At 31.0% G+C, this 23,772-nt stretch overlaps 1 protein-coding gene across 1 annotated transcript in view; it reads right to left on the reverse strand.

Moving 5' to 3' along the window:
- The window catches only part of LOC129810439 (uncharacterized), a 171,144-nt gene extending 148,283 nt beyond the window's left edge, over positions 1-22,861 (reverse strand). The window contains exons 1-2 of the mRNA XM_055860926.1: positions 22,391-22,861; positions 7,862-8,098 (exon numbers count right to left, since the gene is read on the reverse strand). The gene's annotated coding sequence lies outside the window, so the exon portion shown is untranslated. The remainder of the gene's footprint in view (positions 1-7,861; positions 8,099-22,390) is intronic.
- Between the last annotated feature and the right edge of the window lie 911 nt (positions 22,862-23,772).

Consider the following 23,772-nt stretch of genomic DNA (forward strand, 5'->3'; position numbering starts at 1 on the left):
TACTTGTGCAGTACAGGAAAATCCGTATAAAAATTTTGATTTCATGAAATTTTTCTGATCTAAAAGATCTATCAGAAACTTGTTTTTCTTCTGAAGGTCTTCTTTATCCAAAAAAATCATTAAAAATAGACAAGCCAGTGATCAATTTATAAGTTTATATAAATTTATTATAAAGAAATTCTATTCCGGTAACCTCGGTGTGATTGAAATTTAAGTGTTTTGCAAATTTAAATACTTGAAAATTAAATTGTAAGACTCCGGTACACTCTTAGGTCAAGAAAATATCATGAAATCAATATTCTCATTTCTTTCTTTGTCAAACGTTTTGCATGTGCCTTTCCAACTCTTTTGTACTTTTCTTTTTCTTCTTTTATGAAAAGAACCTCGACATTGGGGCAGACCTAGAACAAGGTGATTGAATCAAATTCAGGATTTTGTCTTGGACACCCTCAAGATCGACAGCGTACATTTTCATGAAGTGGCGAAGGATCAATAGGTGTAGGTTGCTAACCTAGGTATCCTATGCCTATGACGCCGGTAGGGATAAGTGGTTGAAAATAAATGAATAAATGAATTAATAAAATTTGTGTCTGAGGAATAAGTTATAATATTCGGACAATTTAACTCTGCCGTGATCAGTTTTGCTCCACGTTCAAGGCTTCATTCACAAGAATCTCAGCTGCCACAAGATAATCCATGTTTACCACTATAGTTGGTAATAAGAGAAAGAGCAAAAAATTGGGTGTGTAGGTGGGTAGCAGAAGAATGCGCCACGTATAGATTTAAAATAAACCGCACACAGCAAATACAATAAGAAGGAAAAAAAAGTAGAGAGACGAGTCTAGAGAGAAATGGGATATTTATGAACTTTTTTTGCCCTTCCAACATCTCATCGTCAGATAGAAAATCTAATAGACAAATTCACCTTCTTCACACAATTTTTCCAATCTTCACTCTCAACTCAACCCTCATACCTCTCCTTACGGAAACATCCTTTGCCCACTTTTCACCATTGTACCGCTCCTGAGGTGAAAACTTTCAAAGTTTCCATGGAGGATTCTCCATCAGCACCATGTTAGTTTTGTATGTGAGTGTGAATTTAAATTGAACGATTCCATCGACAATATGTATGAGAGATCCATTGAAAATTTCGACAAGCTTTTCACATCACACCAGAATGAGATATTTCTGGATATATTTGGGAAAATGGATGCGGATGGACGTGGTGAGGAGAGGGGCAAAAAGAAATGCCAACGATCGAAAAAGGCTACAGAAAGTGCTTAGATGTTGGGTAGAAGAGAGCATTGAGAGGACGATCCCTGGGAATTCCAATGGTGATGACACTCCACTCGTCTGCTCCTCATCTACACTCCCCTGTATTTTGTACAGCTCAGTTTAATGTGACAATTTTTACACAGGGATAAAAAACAAGAACAGGGAGTGGGTCTTATGGGTTAAAAAGCGGGGGAATGATTCTGGTGAAGCGAATTCCGCATGTGGAAGGAAACCCACTCAATGAGGCACTCTCTGGGATGTTAGTTACTTCAATGAAAGCATCTTCAGCATCTACAACTTTTTCTTGCTGGAGATGAGCATAAAAACAGGGTTTTATATCCTTACCCAAAAACTTGCATTCAATCACGTTTTAATCTCCTTTTGACGGTCATGTACATTACATTTTTTTTTAACTGGATAAACACTTATCTTTATCTCCTTAGGGTGGCATAATTGTTCGCTAATGGTGTTGCTTCCTCTCTCTCTAGAGAGGTATGTAAAAGTTGAGAAATTTTTTACAATGAGACAAAAGATCCCTCGTGAAAAACTTTTTTACTAGATTTAGTAAAGTCATTTTCTCATAAAACAATTAGCAAATAAACTAATTTTAAATACTGATTGTTAATGCTTGACATTGAAAGGTTTATTAGATAGAACAAAACAGCGATGATGACATCAAATTAACAAAGAAAAAATGTATAATATGCAAATTGTATAACATTGACTTTGACACAGCCATTTTACACTCTACTAAATTCCAAATCATCAATTTGCAATTTATCTGCAGAATATATAAAAAAAAGTTATTTTTTTAATAATCGCAAACATAATATTACTTTTGTTTTGTAAACATATTGTGGAATCTGCTTATGACTATATAGAGATAGATTTCGACCATTTTTGCTTCCCTGTTACATGTTTACAAAACAAAAATTACTTGCTGTTTCTCATAAATATTTTATGTAACGTGGTCGGCTAACAAATATGCAAATAGAGCAACAACAAAAAATATAGGATCAAAAAATGACTATTTAGCCAAGAGATTGTAAAAAAAATTAATATAGGGGAAAGTACTCTCCCTCAGAACGTTCATGCCTTCGAATAATGTGAATTTTCTTTTAGTTTTCCCAAGAGTCTTACACATTTCTATTAAATATTAGTTGGTTTATCATCAATTGATGATAATTCCGTGATAATTTTGTGTAAATCTCTTACGAAAAACAAAAGAAATTTGTATTATTCGAAGGCATGAACGTTCGAAGGGAGAGCACTTTCCCCTAGGGGCATAGGACATCTTTTCAGACAGCTTTCAATATAGAAACACTTTGAATGAAACATCGGACACTGCAACTAAATTGATTAAAATTATAGAATATTCTTCGAGTATTTATTAAAAATTGTTTTTCACGTAAATATTTAGGGTGAAAGGAACACATAACACTCTTTGAGAACTCGTGTCAGGACCTATTGACACCTTACTCTTACCATTTGGAATACAAAATTTGAACATTTATCCTAATGAGAAAACGTCATAATACTTACATTTTATTAGATACATTAAATAAATTTCCTTATATTGACTAAAGTACCGATAGGAGTTCCCTGTCGAAGAGGTGTTCCCTTGACCCTATTTTGATTAGAATATATTAACGCAAAATCTGTGAAAAATGTGAAAAAATATTTAACTATTTTTAAGGTTCCTGACTATCCTCAAAAAATTAATTAAAAAAAAGTTTAACTAATAGTACACTTCAAATTTAGGAGTGTGATGCTTATTGTGCAACATGTCCGATATTTGGCACAGTCCTTCTAGCTGGACTTTAATAGTATAAATGAATTCAGATCAAGACAATTTATGCTATTGAGCTTTTATATTCTGTTGAAGTCCGAAAAAAGTCACAATTTTTTCATGAAAGTGTTATAGTGCTACACACTCAAACAAAATTGTGTTTTCGAGCACATAGACTAGACTTCATAATAAATTGTTAATTTGATTAGAAAAGATTTATTTATTTTGGCTCACTTACACAGAAAGAAATATTTTATAACATTTTTAGCAAATGTTTGTGAATTTCTACTGGAGGCTTAGGAAATGTTTGTAAATCATATAACCCAATGAAAAGTTCGTAAATGTTTGTACTTTTCACAAATATTGTTTGTAAAATGCTCACTTTACGAGCATTTTTTCTTTTTCTACGAACATTTGTTTGTAAATGTTCATAAACACGCAAAAAACTTCATAAAATTTTGTCATTTTTCGTAAAGTTTTGTCAGACAAATCGAAATGTACGAACAGATGTTTGTAAGAGATCAAAAAAAACCGTTAAGTGATCATGCTACGAACAATGTTTGTAACAAATTACAAACTTTTACGAACTTTTTAGTGGGTTATACGACTTAAAAGCATTTCGTAAGTCCCAAGAATAAATTCACAAACATTTACGAACAATTTTATGAAATATTTCTGTCTTTGTACGAAAAGACGGAGTATTGAATAAATATGGAAGATGATATTGAAGATATTACTATTAATAAATGATGTTCCCTAAACTACCCTTATCTGGATTTGTACTACCCTTAATATTACTTCTATTGTGATTTTAATATTCTATATGTGGAGCTCAGAGGCAAAATGACACATATCCTATGCTTTAGACATAGGATATGTGTCATTTTACCTCTGAGCTCCACATATATGAAATTTTTGCATTAATAGAAAACATTAGTTATGTTTCGAAATTCACTCCGCATCTGAATATGGAACAAGAATAAATTTAATGCGGAAAAGTCTTCCCAGTGATTGATTAGATTGAATTTCATCATTGATTCAGTCACAGCTGCAAATAACCATCCAAGTGCTTTAATTTAAAGGGAATGAGAAGGCATATAGTATCATTAAAGTGGTTACTGAAAATAGGGAAGAGTAAGGCAATTTAATTTCATGAACCGTTTTTCTTATTGCTTGGGATGAGATAAAAATCTGTATGTGATTCTAAAGCTGTAATGTTCTCTATATCATTTAAAATAATTAACTTTGTATTACTTGTTGTTTGAAAAGAAATCACTAAAAACGTTTAAAAACTAAAACAATCATTTAATATTGAGCAACTCCAGAACTCCGAAATGAATTCGATGACAGTTATGAGACATTAAAGACTTAAATAAATTCTAAAATGGTTTTAACCGTATTGCTTTCGGTTTTGCAAGTTGAAAGAAGTATAAACCGGTTCATGAGTCTATTTTCTGTGTTCATGTTTATTAAATATTCTCAAAGCAAAATCTTAGATATTTCAAAACTCGTATTGTTCCGAAACAAGAAGGGTAAAATTTTAAATTCCAGAAAAAGTAATAAGGACAGTGATCTTTAATAAATACATTAATTTATTTAGTAATTACGCAATTTTAGAGTATTTTGAAGGTTATTTAATTAATTTTTATAAAATTTTAAAAAAGTTGTGCGTTTGTCCGGAAATTCCAATTAAAGATTTTTATCAGAGAATACGAATCAGCCTTTAAAGGGCGATTTAAAGAGTTAAGACTTAAAGATTTATCTCGGAATTGGGGGGTTGTCTTATTTTCTTAAAACAAAATTTATTAAAAATAAAAATTCGATTTCATTTTAAATCAAAAAAATTTTACATCAATTCGATTTTGATGTTTTAAATATATTAATATTATAATTATATATAGAAAATAATTGAAATAAAAGATCTTCATAGTGGTTTAAATACTTTTGTACTTTAGTCACAAAGAATATGTCATGCGAAGGTTTTCCAACGTTCTGAATAACAGGTTGGTTATCAGCACAAAGACGGCAGTGGACGCCGAAAACCTAAAGTGAAAGTCCTTAATTCCAACGAAATCGTACTTCTAAAGCGTACCTGATGAATAAATGTCTAAATCTATATGTCTATATCTAAAGCTGAGTAATCATCTTTAAATATTCAGAAAAGCTTGGTCATCTTTTGTTTTTGTTCAATTTAGTTAGAATACAATAATAAGAAGAGAAATTATGACATTTTTTTTTTATTTTTGTATATTGTTGGGTGTATCGACCGTTGTTGTATCTGCATTTAGTGTAAGCTACAACACATATGTCGCCTCTTGCGTGAAATGCTGACACAAAACATGCAGATACGACAACGGTCGATGTAACCAACGATATATCCTTGCTGAAGCACGATTTTCCTTTACAGGAAGTACCTCATTAGTACATGAAATTTCCCTAATAGGGTACATTTACCATGGTAATATGGAATTACAATGCAATAAATCGCTAAAATTTGAGGATTATGGTAACCTTAAAGATATACACAAAATTTTGATTGAGTTATACGGGCTTCAAACCTAAGACTTAGCCATATGGCTTGGCTTTCAAAAAAAAAATTAACTTAGGATTGGATAATTAAAGACAAGTAACCTATAGAGTTTTCAAAAAAATAAATAAATAAATAAAATTTCTTGCTATTTATGATTTTGAGAACTTCGAGAACTAGGCTAAACCTCTAGTCTGAAGACAGCTTCAGGGTCGACGGAACACCTGCTCGGCAATCAAAACTTCTTGGCAGTTTCGCCAAAATATTGAAATTTGTTTAATAATAAAATGGAAATAATATGATGTGTTTTTCATAAACAAATACAGAAATGCCCAACGCACAATAACTTTTGTTAGTAAACATGTTTTTGATATTTCAGTGAGAGTGAATGAAATCTAGATCTAGTCATCTCGCTCTCTCTCATAGAAAATTTTGTAAACATGTTTACAAAGAAAAGTTATTGTGCGTTGGGCAAAAGAATGCTAATAGATCATGATAGTAAGCCAATAGGTGTTCCTTCGACCATCCAACTTGTAATTACTGCACGAAATGTCCCAACGGCTCATCCTTCTCTACTTAAAAAATCTTTGTGCATTTAATGACTCTAAATAAATATGAGGTCTAATTTACTAAATTCAAACCATAATAATGTCGTTTTCATATAAACTGTTTTAACCCATTCCTTACCATTGTATTATACATCATACGCAAATTGAGTGATTTTTAATGATTTATTCCAGGGCAATTTTTATCCGAATTGCTGTCGGGAATGGATTTTTAGTAACGTCAGTTATTCAATTTCTTGAGAAAAATAGTCCGACAGAGATGAAAGTACATTTTGTTATTATTTTCTTGCTTTGCGGAAGGTCATGCAAAATTTTTGCTCAAAATGGCGGACGGAAAATACGACATCCCGTCGGATTTGTTAAAATTGGCCACTTTCCTCTTTCCTGATTTGAATTCTAGTTGCCAATTGGTGTTCTTGGATAGTTACTCTATCTAAAGCAATAGAGTTTGTAATGAATTAATGCACAGAATTTAAATTCAGTGATCGTTAAGACGAGTGTTTGACAGAGGCTCCCCGCGCCCCCATATGAGATAAAATTTTTTTCTTTTCAAAAAAATCATCTACTAATCTGTAGGAAACTAATCCCAAAATCTGAACATTCTATCTCAAGTATTTCTGGTACATTGACTGAATGGGTTAAACAGTAAATACAGTGTGACTCTTATGCTGTAAACACACTTTTAGTGCTGTATTTATTTCCCAACAGTTGTGTACGTTTTTAGCTACTGTTTCCGTTTGTTTTAGAATTTTATAGTCTTACTAGGGTAAAGTGATATAATTTGGAATTAGTGTTACAAGTTGGACAATTCGCCGGTACAAGTTGGACATGGCTTTTTTCTTGATAAAATACAGTACAAAATTTGTTTTTAAGCACTAGAAACCAAATTATAAAACTAAAGCATTAAAAATATACAAATAAAAATGAAGTACTAAATTTATCAAGACAAAAAGCCTTGTCCAAATTGTACCATTATAGTTCAACTTGTACCACTTCACCCTATTGGGGTCTTCAATCTTACTGTACATACGAGTATCTTGAACTTATTTGACAAACTAAAATCGATTGTATTCGCACGACCGAGAGTATGATCAATTGTCACATTACCTCAATGTATTATTACACGCCTTTCTGTGGCTTCCAATTGGCAATAAAATTTCGTGGATTATTCTGTATGATTAATATAAATAATCCAGCGTATGAGTAATGAATCTATGGACGATTGAATGGTATATTTTCACAAACAATTCACAATTTTAATTTCATTATTTTACAAACTATTTGTATATACATTTGAGGTTTAATTGTGTGGGTTTATAAGTCTGAATAAATGATAGACTCCATTGAGTGAGAAAAAGACCACAGAAAAACACCATGCGACATGAATGGAATATGAAATGAGGCTGAAATGGGGAAAAAAATCCAAATAAACAATTTATTGTTTTATGGAGTTTCTTGTGACAAGCCATTCAAGTGGAGAAATATAATTCATTTATTCGTAATCACTGTGAAACAATTAGAGAGATATACGAAATCATTTATGACAATTCCAAACAGCCCAATTAATCGCACAATTTCCTCCAAACAAATTCCTCCATCATGACATTCACACAAAACCCGGGAGAGTTTGAAGACCCCCCCATGACAATGATGAAAAGTATATCAAACAATTTCAATGAATACATATCAACTTTATAAACTTACCTAATAAGATGACATCCTGTTAGCATATTTGGCGGCAAATCCATAAATTGCAACTTCCATTTTTGACTTTCTGAAGAGTAACTTTCTGAGCTTTGTTGAACTCTTATGTTTTCACCAAATGTATCGGTGAAAGAGATATTTGTCCGGATATATTTTGTCTTCTCACTCACACGCCGGCTTTTACTCGTTTTGGAACCAAGACAAATTTCCAGTATATGTGTACATATATGTATATATCTGTATCGGAAGAACCATTCGATGGATGGAAGAAAATGAAAGAGACATTTTCAGTTAAGATATTTTACGTGTAGAAATATAATTTGCATTTTCCACAACAGAAAATACTAATGGGAATACAAGCTCAATTTTGTGTGCTTCATAAGTCTGTGTTATAGAATTCACATGCTATACAACTGTGTTAAATTTAAATTCAACAATTAAACTGTGTTTTTGCTCGTGCTTGAGATGATTCCCCAAAAAACCATGAGATTCTAAGTAATTCAATTAGAAATTTAATTATATTGCGGTTTTGCAGCACTTTAAATATAATCTCGTTGGAATATAAATTTAAACAGTTTTAAAAACGTTCTAAAGATTTACAATAAGACATACAAAAAATTTAATCTTGCATTTTACTGCATATTTTCTTTCATTCAAGTAAACTAACTTCAATACTTTACAGATAAAACACGATGACAAATATTAATTAAAACAATTTGAAAGCTGTTTTTGATTATTCAACATTGATAATCCTATTGTCGATTTTGAGGTTACACATTAGACTAGATCATTTTACCCATTTTACCACAGATATGATGATAAGTATCATATATGATGATAAGTATTCTTTAGAACACATAACAATTATATGACCAATAAAACTTATTATGTTTTAACTAGTTATTAAATATTTGATATGCAAAATATTCAAACCGTTGATATAAAATTTAAATTGATGACATATTAGTTGGGTTATAGGTTTAAAATCGATAATTAATCAGTTTCATTAGTACAATAAATTGTTTTAATGGGAGGCATTACAATTATTCAGATAATGAAAATAAAATTTAATCAGTGGGAACTAAATAAATATTTAAATTATTATAATAATTTTGTTCAAATTAGGACTTTTATAATCAGCGCATTTTATTGAAATTATATTGTAGCAATATTTTAATCTAAATCGGTCTACACACCGTATTGTGTAGATCTAGTCCCAAGCGAGTGGCCTTCAAAGCTGAAGCCAATTTCTTAATTTCACATACAGATGCGTATGGAAATTTTTCTGCACTCGTGACCGTTACTCGATTTATGTAAAAATTGAGATGTACCTTGTGTACAAGACTCTGGTCCTTGTAAAGAAGGATAAATATATTATATTTCTGTCTAAATGCGTTCTTGTTCTGAGAAGTGTAAGCTGAGTTTAGGATAAATTTGTGAATTGGCTTCAAACAGCTCCATATAAAAAAGACACTTCGCCGGGGGGGGGGGGGGGGGTAGGTGTCTCGCAAGCGAAATTTCTAGGCATTACTAGAGGTGGGCAGGGAATTTTAAATTGAATTTTAAGACGGTTTTACAAAAAGGTGATAGATCGAACTAAGACCAACAATAGGACCAAGAAGTCTAACTATATAGTGTAAGGCTCTTATGGCCGTAGAGTTTCGTCGTATGATGCAAGTGTCCCAAATTTGACCAGTCTTTATAGGTCACTTTTTAGGGTATTACTGGTATTACTACTTCCACTGAATGCAATTGGAAACCCATTAATTTTAGAAAAAAATCCGGGTGACCTATAAAGACTGGTCGAATTTGGGACACTTGCTTCATATAACGAAACTCTACGGCCATAAGAGCTTTACACTACATAGGGTAGAGTCAGCCCTTTTCGCCATGTAAGCACTTTTTGGCCACCTAAGATAAAACAACTAATTTAAAGAATTTAATAATAAATGGCACTTCTACACTCATAATATGGTCTATTCTACTATTTTAATGGGTTATCACGTCCCTTAATTATTTAAAACTCATTTTAAAATAAGTGGCGAAAAGTACTGAAACAACAACAATTGGTTAAAATGCAAATTTTTCAATGAGATTCACTAAAATTCTCGAAAAGTGTCCTAGATATTTAGATAGATGTTGATTCAAAGTATCGTTATACAATAATTCATTTTAGTCTGACAGAAATTTTACACCTAAGGAGGCCATGAAAGCTTAAGGGTGGCGAAAAGTACTGACTCTACCCTAGTTAGACTTCTTGATCCTATTGTTGGTCTTGGTTCGATCTATCATCTTTTTGTAAAACAGTCTTAAAATTCAATTTAAAATTCCCTGCCCACCTCTATTAATTTTGTTTTCTTTATTGACTGTCACAAACAAAAAGCATATAACTACTAACGGTCTCTTTCTCTCCCACTTTTTCGGACTCTTCTTCTTCTTTTGAATGTCATAACAAATTGAATTTAGTTTAGTCTAATTTTGAGACCAAAAGAGCTTGATAGAAATATGCAAATTTTTTGAGAAAGAAAGGGACGCGAATTATGATTCGATAAAATTATACCGAGCTAATACGTGTGCCAGAGACATAAAAAATTAAATTTGATCAGTAAAATTTTGACAGTAAAAAGCTTAATAGTTTACAAAGAAATTTAATTTATATTTTTAACATACAGGGTAAATTAAGATAATTCAAAACCTGCTCCAAATGGAAATTTTTCGCTACTCTAAATGGAAACGTCATTGTTTTCACGATAAATACAGTACTAAATTATTATATTTATATATTTTCTATACCACAGTTTCATTATTTAGTTAATTTCGCTCCAAATAAAGTGAAAATCAATTCATATTCACAAATTTTAATATGTTAATTTCTCAGAAAAATTAAAAGTGTACCTTTTCACCATCGAATTTTTCATCGATCGTCAATGTTTTCCAATGAAAAACACAATGAGGTGACTGTTGTTTATTCGTTTTGTTTAACATTTATGTCATATTTATGGATAATTTTAGTTAAATTAAGTGCTAATCTTTATTGTTAACGGTACGTGAAGTTTTCAAACGATATAATTACCTATTTCGTGAACAAAAAGGGTTTTTTTCTGAAGTGTCTGCAAATGCTTCAATATAGGAAACCCCGGAAATATGATTTTTTTTAGAGAGATTTTCTTATTGTTCTAAATGGTAAAGGAGAAAAGACCAGGAATAAGAACAAATCCTGCACTCAAGAGCAACTCAACAAGGTTTTGGAATCCTTTTGTCGCGGTTTCACTTCCACTGTTTGTCTCCAATTAGAAAATTTACCTTGTCTCCATTTGGATTAATTTGTTTCCAGTAGCAGCATTTTACACTTGCGTTTTTTTCTTGTATTTAAGAAGTTTTCAAATTATATCTAAAGAATTTTCACTAAACAGTGACATTCTAGAAGAGTCAAGGATCAAATTTATGTAATTCTCTTCAGAAAAAAATATGAACTTAATGTGTTGAATCTTCTGTCAAAGTTAAAGCGTCTGAAAATGGTTTTGAATTAGGACATTTACCCTATAATGCTTTAATATAAAATAATAATTAATTTTTTCTACCTTTGCCAAAACTTATAATAAGAATTTCACTGTTTTTAAAATTCAAGATTTAATTACTTTTAATATTTTTCTTAAGATATTTAATGTTATAGTTTTTTTTACAGTAACATTTTAATATTTAAAATTCAAAAATGAAAATTGGATCCAGTTTAACGTTTAACGGAAAAGATAAACTATGATAGGTTTCAATTTTCCGACGCAAACACTTATTATACAAAGCCTGTGATTTACTACTGAGTATAATAACCGTCAAACGTATCATTGAATATTGGAAAGCTTTCTCACCACAAATACATCATCCTCTCTATCAAATAGATTAAAATGTTTTGCAGCATTTATAGAAAATGTCCAATAGGGAGGTAAAAGTTTCTTTCAGGGAAAATTGAGTATAAAGTTAGTTGGGGACACCACATGGTTGAATGTCACTGACTGATAGTTAGAGAATATGATTTTGAGTAAAGCATTTACTTTTTCTGTGAACTAGTTATGGGAAAAATGGCAAGTTGTGTCCAATTTGTGAAAAACTGGTTCAGTTGATCTTTCAATAGAGACAGTCAAACTACTTTCCATATGGTGAGAAAAAGAATTAATTGGAATCTAACTTGTGACAGTCACAATTTTACACCCCATACTATTTTTCCTTTTTTTTTTTTAGATAGATGCAACCCCCTCTCTATTTGGCACCTTTTCTATGGCATACATACATATATTATTCTGTGCAGAAAAGTATTGGTGAGTGGGTGAGCCATATGTTGGTATATAGAATAGAGAGCATGAGGTGGAGATGGTTATTTGAAAAACACCCGCGTGAAAACAATCTGCGGGTACCAACTGATATGTTCCCGGATGGTACGTTTTCCATCAATTTTGCTGCCCCTGCAGCAACTAACGGTGATATAATTGGTATTGGGGACAATTTTTCAAAAAAAACTCTCAACATTTCACTATTTTGTGCTACAACATGGCAGATTTTCCTGCCAAATGCCCATACATTTCTCGATCGCTAACATTATATTGATCACTGAGGTGATCATTTTTCATGCGTCACTGGATACATGATTTCAATTGTACATCATGTATGTGAGTGTTGGGAAAATAGATTGATTGTGTGTTTCACCTACAAGGTATAGACGCAGACACAGCATTTCTTAAACATTGCCGAGATCTTCGACGCCAGCCAAGTCAGAGTCCCCAATAAGGAATTTATTTGAGCTCACACAACTTAATTATACAGTAAATTGCGCAAAAAAAATTCGCGCCAAGAGCAAGTGATCTTTCTGCAAATTGAACATGAGGGGATGGAATGTGTAGAGCAAATTCACGGAATATCATATCGTGGTAAAATTAATCAGTGTGAAATTTTATCTGTTTAATATTCACGGTCAAAGTACCACGCATTATTTATTTGAAAATCTTTTACAAGAAAACACAGCTTTTGTGATCAAATTCACCAAAAATACTACTGAATTCCAAAGAAAAAAATCAGCTTTTAGACATGTCATACTATAATAAGCCCGCAATGGCTACATATGACTTTAGACTCTAATAGTGTTAAAGAATTCCAAGGGAAACTATTGGATTGATTTAAATATACACTATTCTAGCCAAAAAATAAGAATTTTATGAATTAAATGTTACAGTCTTAAAAATATGAAAAGAAAACTCAGACATTTTTTATTCGAGTGCCCCTTCCGGAGTAGGGGAAACTGGGGCACCACCAAACACGGGGTACCACCAAACACTGCGATTTTTTAATCGGATATTGGATATCAGAGGATAAGACCGATAGGAATTTATAGGCACTATAGGGATGCTTGTACACTGAAGGAATGATCGAGATAGTCCAAGTAGTTTAGAAATAAAAATTAGTATTTGGTGGTACCCCGTGTTTGGTGGTGCCCCAGTTTACCCTATACTTCTAAGGCGGAATACATTAAAATAATATTGTTAGTTTGCAAAGAACGATTTTCACCACTAGGACAGTAGTCGCATAGTAAGTATAAATATTAATACATCATTAAATCTCTGGTAGTGCAACTAATAATAAATTTAGGAGAAAGTTCTCATGCTTTACACGGTCTCAAGCTTCATAATCACTAAATTTTCCTATGTTTTTCAATAAATGTGATCCATCGTACCCATATTTTAAAAACTAGAAATAGAGGAAAGTGTCGTGTTTTTAAAATTATGGAGGATTCACATTTATTCAGAAACATAGGAATCATTTAGTCATTATAAAGTTTGGGACCGTGCAAAGCATGAACACTTTCCCCTATCTTAAGTTGCAAAGTTACAGTAGAGCCTCGCTATAGTCCATATTTGGTTCCAGATTTGACACTTGGGTCGCACTATAGTCCATGTCATTTTTTAAAATTATCAACGACTTTTAGTATTGAAATTGCTCGACTACTTCCACTTTCTTTGCGATTGTGGTACTTGTTCTCGCTCTCTTCATCATGGATCACAATTAGCACAACTATCCAATAAAGTTCCCGAAAAATATTAAAATAATTATGACAACATTGCATGTCGTGTACTAAAAAACATAACCTAACTTAAAATCAGTGTTTTGGAATCAACGGTCGATAAATTGTGGACTATAGAGCGATGGCTTATAACGAGATTCTACTGTATAATTTTTTTTGTTTTAGCTTAACTGTTTCAAATATTAATTTATAGATATTTGATTAATTTTTCTATAAATATTTTAATTCCTCTGTAACTAAAACGTGAGATTTAAATGACCAAATTAACAAAATATTGATCAGTCTATTTTTATCCTGATACGGGTACCAGTCTGAAAGCTTAACCCAGTTTCCGAAAATCTCGAAAATAAAAAAAACTGTTTTAGTGATTTTTCACCATCTAATGGATCTTTCGCCCTTAATAACCAATGATAAGCCAAAAATTTCCCAACAATCTTCACCAATAAAAAATTACAGAAGTTAAGTCTTAAGGTATGAACCCAGTAGAACTTTAGTATTTAAAGTAAATCCTACAAGCTATTCATAAAATTAAAACCAAGGATTAATCTTAAATAGTGATAATATGAATTATGAATTATGAATTATTACTCAACTTTGTGCTTAATATTGACGCTTTGCTATTTAATCCTGTCAGGACTATTAGTTCATAAATGTATTACACAAAAGAAAAAAGATGTCATAGATTATATGTAGGGTGAAATGGGGCAGCTTTAAAATTGAGCTTTTTCTCTTATTCTTAAAAGGAATTGAGCCTTAGTATGATGGTATTTCGCTTTGCAATTGGTTCGTTGAGGTAAATTATATCACAATAAGGTCCAGTCTCATTTAAAAATAAGAGAAAAAGACCAATTTCAAAGCTGCTCCACTTCTAAGGTATCCCACTTCCTTCTAGATTAGAAAAAATGCTCAATGAATATCAATTTTATTGCTCTAACTCAAAGAGAGAGAGCAGTATAATGAGTTTTTTCAACTTGTTACCGTTCTGGAGTTAAAACGGTAAGAGATATCAAGTTGCAATCTGTGATGACCCCACCATAAAAATAAACATTTTTTAGAGAAATTTAATCTCCTTTCTCGAAAACTGCTTCAGTAATTTCCTTTATTTTCGGATATGTTTTGGAAATAGTTCATATGAAAATTTCGTCCATGGACACTTATGATCGAAAAAATTTTCAATATCTAATTTTCGAATGTCAAAATTATACCATTTTAGAGGACCTATTTTTTATCCGATTTGCTTAAGCTTGGAAAATAAACGGAAAATGAAAGGGAAAATTAAATTCCGCAAAGCTAGGACGCTTTCTCATCTCGTTTAAAAAAAAATGAATTGTCAGTGCGTAAAAAACTAAATATTGTTGGCAAAACGGAGAATTAAGAAATTATAAACAATATTAAGAGCTCATATAAATTTTTTGAAGTAATTTCTTATCAATTTTTAGTTTTTTTCTATCCAAAATGGAATATTTTATAGATTAAAAATATTTTTGCATTCAGGAAAATGGGGCATTTTTCTTATATAACTTTATATCATACACTAATTCTTTTCTGCACATGATTATATTACTATATAGAAGAGCTCATTGAAAAAATAGTTTTCTTCTGATAAACATTTCTGCAAGCTATAAATGGGCAGAAAATTCAGAAACTTCTAAAATTATTGCCAGGAACATATTGATGCACGCAAGGAATCTTTAATATTTAATATTTTGCTCAAATATATTTCGAAATAAAAAGGCGTCCCATGTAATAAAGGGCTTACTTAATGACATGAAAACTGTTTAGGAAGTCCTCTTCCTAAAGTCTACCGACCTCTCGATACTTGATAAGTATAATGTATACCGCTTTACAACACAGAGAAAAATTTTGAGTTAGAAAAAATTAAGAAACGTGGTTTTGAATCAAGAGTACAAGAATTTCAAACTATTTTCCCCTATAATTGAGATATTTTGCGCTTGAATTTCTCTAAAAGAGTATGATAGTTTAAAAAATAGAATAAATTGTGCTTAATAATAGGAGAACAGTGGGTTTGATTTTAGAGAATCGTAGTTTTAAACACTGATAGAGCATACAGAAGTTTTAAAGTTAGAAGGTCATGGTTTTGATTTTAGAGTATAGAGGTTTCGAGTTAAGACTATTTTGGTTTTGATCTTAGCGAAATCATCGTTTCGAAATAAGAGTATAGTGGTTTTGAATTCTATTATACTATTATGGTCTTGATTTTAGAGTATTGTGGTTTTGATTTTAGAAACTTATGGGTGTGATTTTAGAGTATCGTGGTTTTGATTTTAGAGTATCGTGGTTTCGATTTTAGAGCATTGTGGTTTTGATTTTAGAAACTTATGGTTTTGATTTTAGAAACTTTTGGTTTTGATTTTAGAGTATCATGGTTTTGATTTTAGAGTATCATGGTTTTGATTTTAGAGTCTCATGGTTTTGATTTTAGAGTATCAGGGTTTTGATTTTAGAGTCTCATGGTTTTGATTTTAGAGTATCGTGGTTTTGATTTTAGAGCATTGTGGTTTTGATTTTAGAAACTTATGGTTTTGTTTTTAGAAACTTATGGGTTTGGTTTTAGAAACTTATGGTTTTGATTTTAGAGTATTATGGTTTTGATTTTAGAAACTTATGGGTTTGATTTTAGAAACTTATGGGTTTGATCTTAGAGTATCATGGTTTTGATTTTAGAAACTTATGGGTTTGATTTTAGAAACTTATTGGTTTGATTTTAGAGTCTCATGGTTTTGATTTTAGAGTATCAGGGTTTTGATTTTAGAGTCTCATGGTTTGATTTTAGAGTATCGTGGTTTTGATTTTAGAAACTTATGGTTTTGTTTTTAGAAACTTATGGGTTTGATTTTAGAAACTTATGGTTTTGATTTTAGAGTATGATGGTTTTGATTTTAGAGTATCATGGTTTTGATTTTAGAAACTTATGGTTTTGATTTTAGAAACTTATGGGTTTGATTTTAGAAACTTATGGGTTTGATTTTAGAGTATCATGGTTTTGATTTTAGAGTATTATGGTTTTGATTTTAGAGTATCAGGGTTTTGATTCTAGAAAAACCATAATACTCTAAAATCAAAACCATAAGTTTCTAAAATCAAAACCATGATACTCTAAAATCAAAACCATAAGTTTCTAAAATCAAACCCATAAGTTTCTAAAATCAAAACCACAATGCTCTAAAATCAAAACCACAATACTCTAAAATCAAAACCATGATACTCTAAAATCAAAACCACAATACTCTAAAATCAAAACCACAATACTCTTAAATCAAAACCATGATACTCTAAAATCAAAACCACGATACTCTAAAATCAAAACCATGATACTCTAAAATCAAAACCACAATACTCTAAAATCAAAACTATGATACTCTAAAATCAAAACCACAATACTCTAAAATCAAAACCACAATACTCAAAAATCAAAACCACAATACTCTAAAATCAAAACCATGATACTCTAAAATCAAAACCACGATACTCTAAAATCAAAACCATGATACTCTAAAATCAAAACCACAATACTCTAAAATCAAAACTATGATACTCAAAAATCAAAACCACAATACTCTAAAATCAAAACTATGATACTCTAAAATCAAAACCACGATACTCTAAAATCAAAACTATGATACTCAAAAATCAAAACCACAATACTCTAAAATCAAAACTATGATACTCTAAAATCAAAACCACAATACTCTAAAATCAAAACCACAATACTCAAAAATCAAAACCACAATACTCTAAAATCAAAACTATGATACTCTAAAATCAAAACCACGATACTCTAAAATCAAAACCATGATACTCTAAAATCAAAACCATGATACTCTAAAATCAAAACCACAATACTCTAAAATCAAAACCACAATACTCTAAAATCAAAACCACAATACTCTAAAATCAAAACCACAATACTCTAAAATCAAAACCACAATACTCTAAAATCAAAACTATGATACTCTAAAATCAAAACCACGATACTCTAAAATCAAAACCATGATACTCTAAAATCAAAACCATAATACTCTAAAATCAAAACCATGAGTTTCTAAAATCAAAACCATGATACTCTAAAATCAAAACCACGATACTCTAAAATCAAAACCATAAGTTTCTAAAATCAAAACCATGAGTTTCTAAAATCAAAACCATGAGACTCTAAAATCAAAACCCTGATACTCTAAAATCAAAACCATGATACTCTAAAATCAAAACCATAATACTCTAAAATCAAAACCATGAGTTTCTAAAATCAAAACCAAGATACTCTAAAATCAAAACCATGATACTCTAAAATCAAAACCACAATACTCTTAAATCAAAACCATGATGCTCTAAAATCAAAACCACAATAATCTTAAATCAAAACCATGATACTCTAAAATCAAAACCACAATACTCTACAATCAAAACCACAATACTCTAAAATCAAAACCACAATACTCTACAATCAAAACCACAATACTCTAAAATCAAAACCACAATACTCTAAAATCAAAACCATGATACTCTAAAATCAAAACCACAATACTCTAAAATTAAAACCACAATGCTGCAGAATCATCACCACAATAGTCTAAAATCAAATCCTCAATACTCTAAAAGAATTCAAAACCACAATAGACCAACATCAAAACCAAAGTACTCTAAAAGCAAGACAATAATATTCTAAAATCAAAACCATATTAGTCTTAAATATTTCAGATTAAGCAACATACTTCAGTGGAGATGAATTCCGATTGGAAAAGTTTATATAAAAATATCGAAATAAGACAGACTATGAGAGGTTCTAAGCCTTGATACTCTAAAATCAAAACCATTATACTCTTAAATATTTCAGATTAAGCAACATACTTCAGTGGAGGTAAATTCCGATTGGCAAAGTTCATATAGAAAATTGAAATGAAAGATGCATATGAGAGTTTCATGGAAGTGAATACGCGCGCATCATATGCATCACGTGGAAAAAGGTAAAGAATGAAATATATAACATTCACAAAAAAACCCTCAAATTGCCTTGATTCAAAACCTCAGAATACTCTACTTTCAGAACCAGCAATACTCGACAATCAACACAGCAAACACTCTAAAATCAAAACCATGGTACTCTAAAATCAAAACCATGGTACTCTAAAATCAAAACCATGGTACTCTAAAATCAAAACCATGGTACTCTAAAATCAAAACCATGGTACTCTAAAATCAAAACCACGATACTCTAAAATCAAAACCATAAGTTTCTAAAATCAAAACCACAATACTCTAAAATCAAAACCATAAGTTTCTAAAATCAAACCCATAAGTTTCTAAAATCAAACCCATAAGTTTCTAAAATCAAAACCATAAGTTTCTAAAATCAAACCCATAAGTTTCTAAAATCAAAACCACAATGCTCTAAAATCAAAACCACAATACTCTAAAATCAAAACCATGATACTCTAAAATCAAAACCATGGTACTCTAAAATCAAACCCATAAGTTTCTAAAATCAAACCCATAAGTTTCTAAAATCAAAACCATAAGTTTCTAAAATCAAAACCATAAGTTTCTAAAATCAAAACCATGATACTCTAAAATCAAAACCATGGTACTCTAAAATCAAAACCACGATACTCTAAAATCAAAACCATAAGTTTCTAAAATCAAAACCATGATACTCTAAAATCAAAACCATGGTACTCTAAAATCAAAACCATGGTACTCTAAAATCAAAACCACGATACTCTAAAATCAAAACCATAAGTTTCTAAAATCAAAACCACAATACTCTAAAATCAAAACCATAAGTTTCTAAAATCAAACCCATAAGTTTCTAAAATCAAACCCATAAGTTTCTAAAATCAAAACCATAAGTTTCTAAAATCAAACCCATAAGTTTCTAAAATCAAAACCACAATGCTCTAAAATCAAAACCACAATACTCTAAAATCAAAACCATGATACTCTAAAATCAAAACCATGGTACTCTAAAATCAAACCCATAAGTTTCTAAAATCAAACCCATAAGTTTCTAAAATCAAAACCATAAGTTTCTAAAATCAAAACCATAAGTTTCTAAAATCAAAACCATGATACTCTAAAATCAAAACCATAAGTTTCTAAAATCAAAACCATGATACTCTAAAATCAAACCCATAAGTTTCTAAAATCAAACCCATAAGTTTCTAAAATCAAACCCATAAGTTTCTAAAATCAAAACCACAATGCTCTAAAATCAAAACCACAATACTCTAAAATCAAAACCATGATACTCTAAAATTAAAACCATTTTTGCTACAAATTCAAAACTATTTTTCTCTAAATTTAAGAGTAAAAAATTCTAAATTCAAAGCTACTGAATTTCAAAACCATCGTACTCTAAAATTTAAGAAAATGCTCTTATAGAAATTTTTTCTTAATTTAAGCGAAATTTAAGAAAAAAATTGCTTGGAGCAAAATCGAACCCTTAGTTAGAGTATTTTTTTCTTGAATTTAGAGGGTAATTTTTCTCTGTGAATGTAATGAAACTAGTTAATTTATATGGTAGTAAAATGGTTATAAATACGTAAGACTGTTAGCTATGCCAAACTATGATTGAAAGTATGATTTTAGCATAACTTTTATTCAATCAACCAGTGAATCCTTTTTAATTTTTCCAATTTTCAATCTCGCTTTACGAAAAATGAGTGAAAATGAGCGAAATATAAATTATTCAAAGAAACTTTACGGCAAGAAGCAAAGTTCCTTCCGGAATTTTTCCTGAATTTTCTTTCTCTTAATAAATTTCTCTATTTTATTAACGTGGTAAGCAGTGTGGTCGAAATCATGCCCTGCAACTTTTATCTCAGTTTTACCATTTCATAAACCAGGATGTAATTTCGACTGCATTATTTTAACTCCCTGTGTTTAACTTCCCAATTTTTAATTGCGCTTGAGGAAAAATTGATGAAAATATGCATAATGTTTTGAAAGCCTTCCATAAAAAAATGAAAAACATTTAATTTTCAAAAAGTTAGAACTTTTTAAATGTTATTGGTACTTATAAAAACGTGATTAAACTTTTTCACAAATTGTTGAGCAAATTTTAAAATTTTCTTTCTGAAGTATTATCCACGGGTAATTAAAATATTTATTGCTAAAAGTTGTACATATTAAAATAAATATGTATAAGGATTATTTTTAAATAACAAATACTCCTTTTTGAAAGTTGTTTCTTGTTGTTCCAAAATGTTTATGGGGTGACTCAATTCTTATATTAAAATACATAAGCTATCAAATTCCTTTCAATCTTCTAGTAAACTTCTCACGTCAGAACTTTGTTTTGTGCACTTCGTGACCCTAAGGAACTCCCACACTAAATGACGAGTGTTCGATTCCTCTTAATGTCAGGAAATTTTCTCTATTCTCTAACCTGCTATTTCGTACTAATATTTTACCTCCCTAATTTCAAGCCCTACCCCGAATATGTGAATGACGGAAAATTACATACTGTCATAAGATACAAAGGTATTTCTTCTCCTCATCCTCTTTGTTATCTTTTAAGTTCATATAACTGGTTGAAGTTAACTCGTAAAATATAAAGTTCTGCCATATTTTGCTTAGTATCAAAAATCTGTTATATTTTCCATTATTTTCTGTGATAAGGCAGGGGAAGGAGCAGAACCATATTAATATGGATTTAAGTTATTGTTTAAATCGCTATGCATTTTCTTTTGTGAAAAAAAACGCTATCACGATAATCTGTGTTAACATGAAGTACAATGCTTATCAGTGTTGCTTTCTAAGAAACATTCATGTTTAATTTGTGCTGTGAGTGAAATTTTGTCTGTTGGACTAACAAACAAGAAGCATAATTTGTAATGGTTCAATTGAGAAGAAATTAATGCCCTCCCCGAAATAGAAAATTAATATCTTCAGCTACTCGTCGTATATATATAGATAATTGTGGGAGACACACCGAAAGCGAAAACAAAATCAGATGGAGAGTGATGGAGATGAAGAAGCATTTTTTTGAGTGCAGCTGATTTCTTCAGTGATGTTGCAAGCAAAAGTTTATTGTTTTTTCAACACTTTTTTTTTCTTAAGATGTTTCATGATGGGAAAATAAGTGAATTTAGTCGCACAATAAGTGTGAAATATTGCGTTCTCAGGAGGAATTGAGAAATATGCCAAAAAGTAAATTGTGAACTTCCAATTGAGTGTAACTATGGCTAATATAAAATGGCACGATTCTCTAAATTCCACTGCGTCACAAAACTTATGAAACACACTCTTCTTAATGTATTCTATCATTTATTGTTATTATGTTTATTTGCCGGAGGACAAACCATCGCGATTCGCGATATATTTTGAGAATTTCCATTTATTGAATTTTGTATCAGGAAGAGTAAATGAGAGAGCAAGAAAAGGCAAACAAAACTGGAAATCACGAAAATATATAAATATATAGGAATGATGGAATTATGTACCTCCGATCTATTTTAATTTATATCTCTGTATTGCCTGTTTTAGGCGATAATTTCAACTATGCACATACAAATACACTTCAGAGAGATATGCTAATATCCACAAAATTCAATGCGAAGTTTCTCGCAGTAATTGCTTTCCACTGAAACTCCTGACTCTTTTTTTTTTTAAATGCACAAATATACACTAATTAATATATTATTTTGCACACGAAAGTATCGCGATATTTCCGAGGAAATTCCCACAAAACACAGTCCATGAACTTCTTTTTTTTTTGTTCCTCGTCAAACGAACAAAAATTTCACTGATCGCTAAAATTTCAAAACGAATTTCATGAGTTTTTTTTTTACAAATTCCTTTTTGGATCTCTCTGACCCCTAAAATTTGATATGACTTGGGCACAAAAGATGTTTTTTTTTTTCCTTTCACACGCGAATTTTATGTCCACGTTCCCGCGAGTTCTCTGATAAACTAAAGACGAAACGGTGAATGGAGTATATTGGACGGTTGTGGGTCGAATTAAATGCCGAGAGAGAAAAAGAGCGGGAAAGCGAGAAAACTCTCTCTGGCACTCGCGGTCTTTTGGGCTGGAATGCGCTGGAATGAAACTGTTAGATGTCCATTCACATCCACTAGCTGAAGCGAGAGAAACAGAATTGCTGGAACACTTCCAAGTTGGAACACTTCCATGAAGAAGAAAAAGATAACCCAAGCTCCCTGACATACTTGTTGCAGACGGACTGAGTGAGTGAGACGAATCCCATTGGCATTCAAGCACTTCTTGTAGCTCAGCTTCCAACATCTTCACTTGGAACACCATGCCCAAGATGACGCTCTTACCACAATTAAATAAAACTTGTATTTAATATCAATCAACAGGTGGGAGTCTTTTATTCCCGTGGAGATTTCCCTTAGGTACTTACTATCCCCATTTTGAAGCACTGATTTTATGAGTAACATTTTTAACTGAGATTTTTTGGAATTTCTTTAAGAATAGGGGAAGTGGGGCAGCTGTGATATTGGGCTTTTTTCTGCCATTTTAAAATTAAACTGGACTTTATTATGTTATAATTTAGCTCAACAAACCAAATGCGAAGCTAAATTGTATCACGATAAGGACAAATTCAAATTAAAAATAGGAGTAAAAAGACTAATATTAAAGGTGCACCAATTTAAAGGAGCCCCATTTCTCCCTATAAGTAGAAAAAAATGACAAGGTGTCCATTCTTTGCGAGATACTCGATACAAGAAATAAAACTCTGTGTGGATTTTTTTTTTCACTCAATCAGAGTCTATAAAAATTTACTTCCGATTTAAGGGAAAGCGCGCTACCATTGGACGACTCAAGCTTCGATCAATTAATTTTTTAAATGTGTTTTAAATT

The sequence above is a fragment of the Phlebotomus papatasi genome, chromosome 1 (genome assembly GCF_024763615.1).
Source record: "Phlebotomus papatasi isolate M1 chromosome 1, Ppap_2.1, whole genome shotgun sequence".
Taxonomy (NCBI): Eukaryota; Metazoa; Arthropoda; class Insecta; order Diptera; family Psychodidae; genus Phlebotomus; species Phlebotomus papatasi.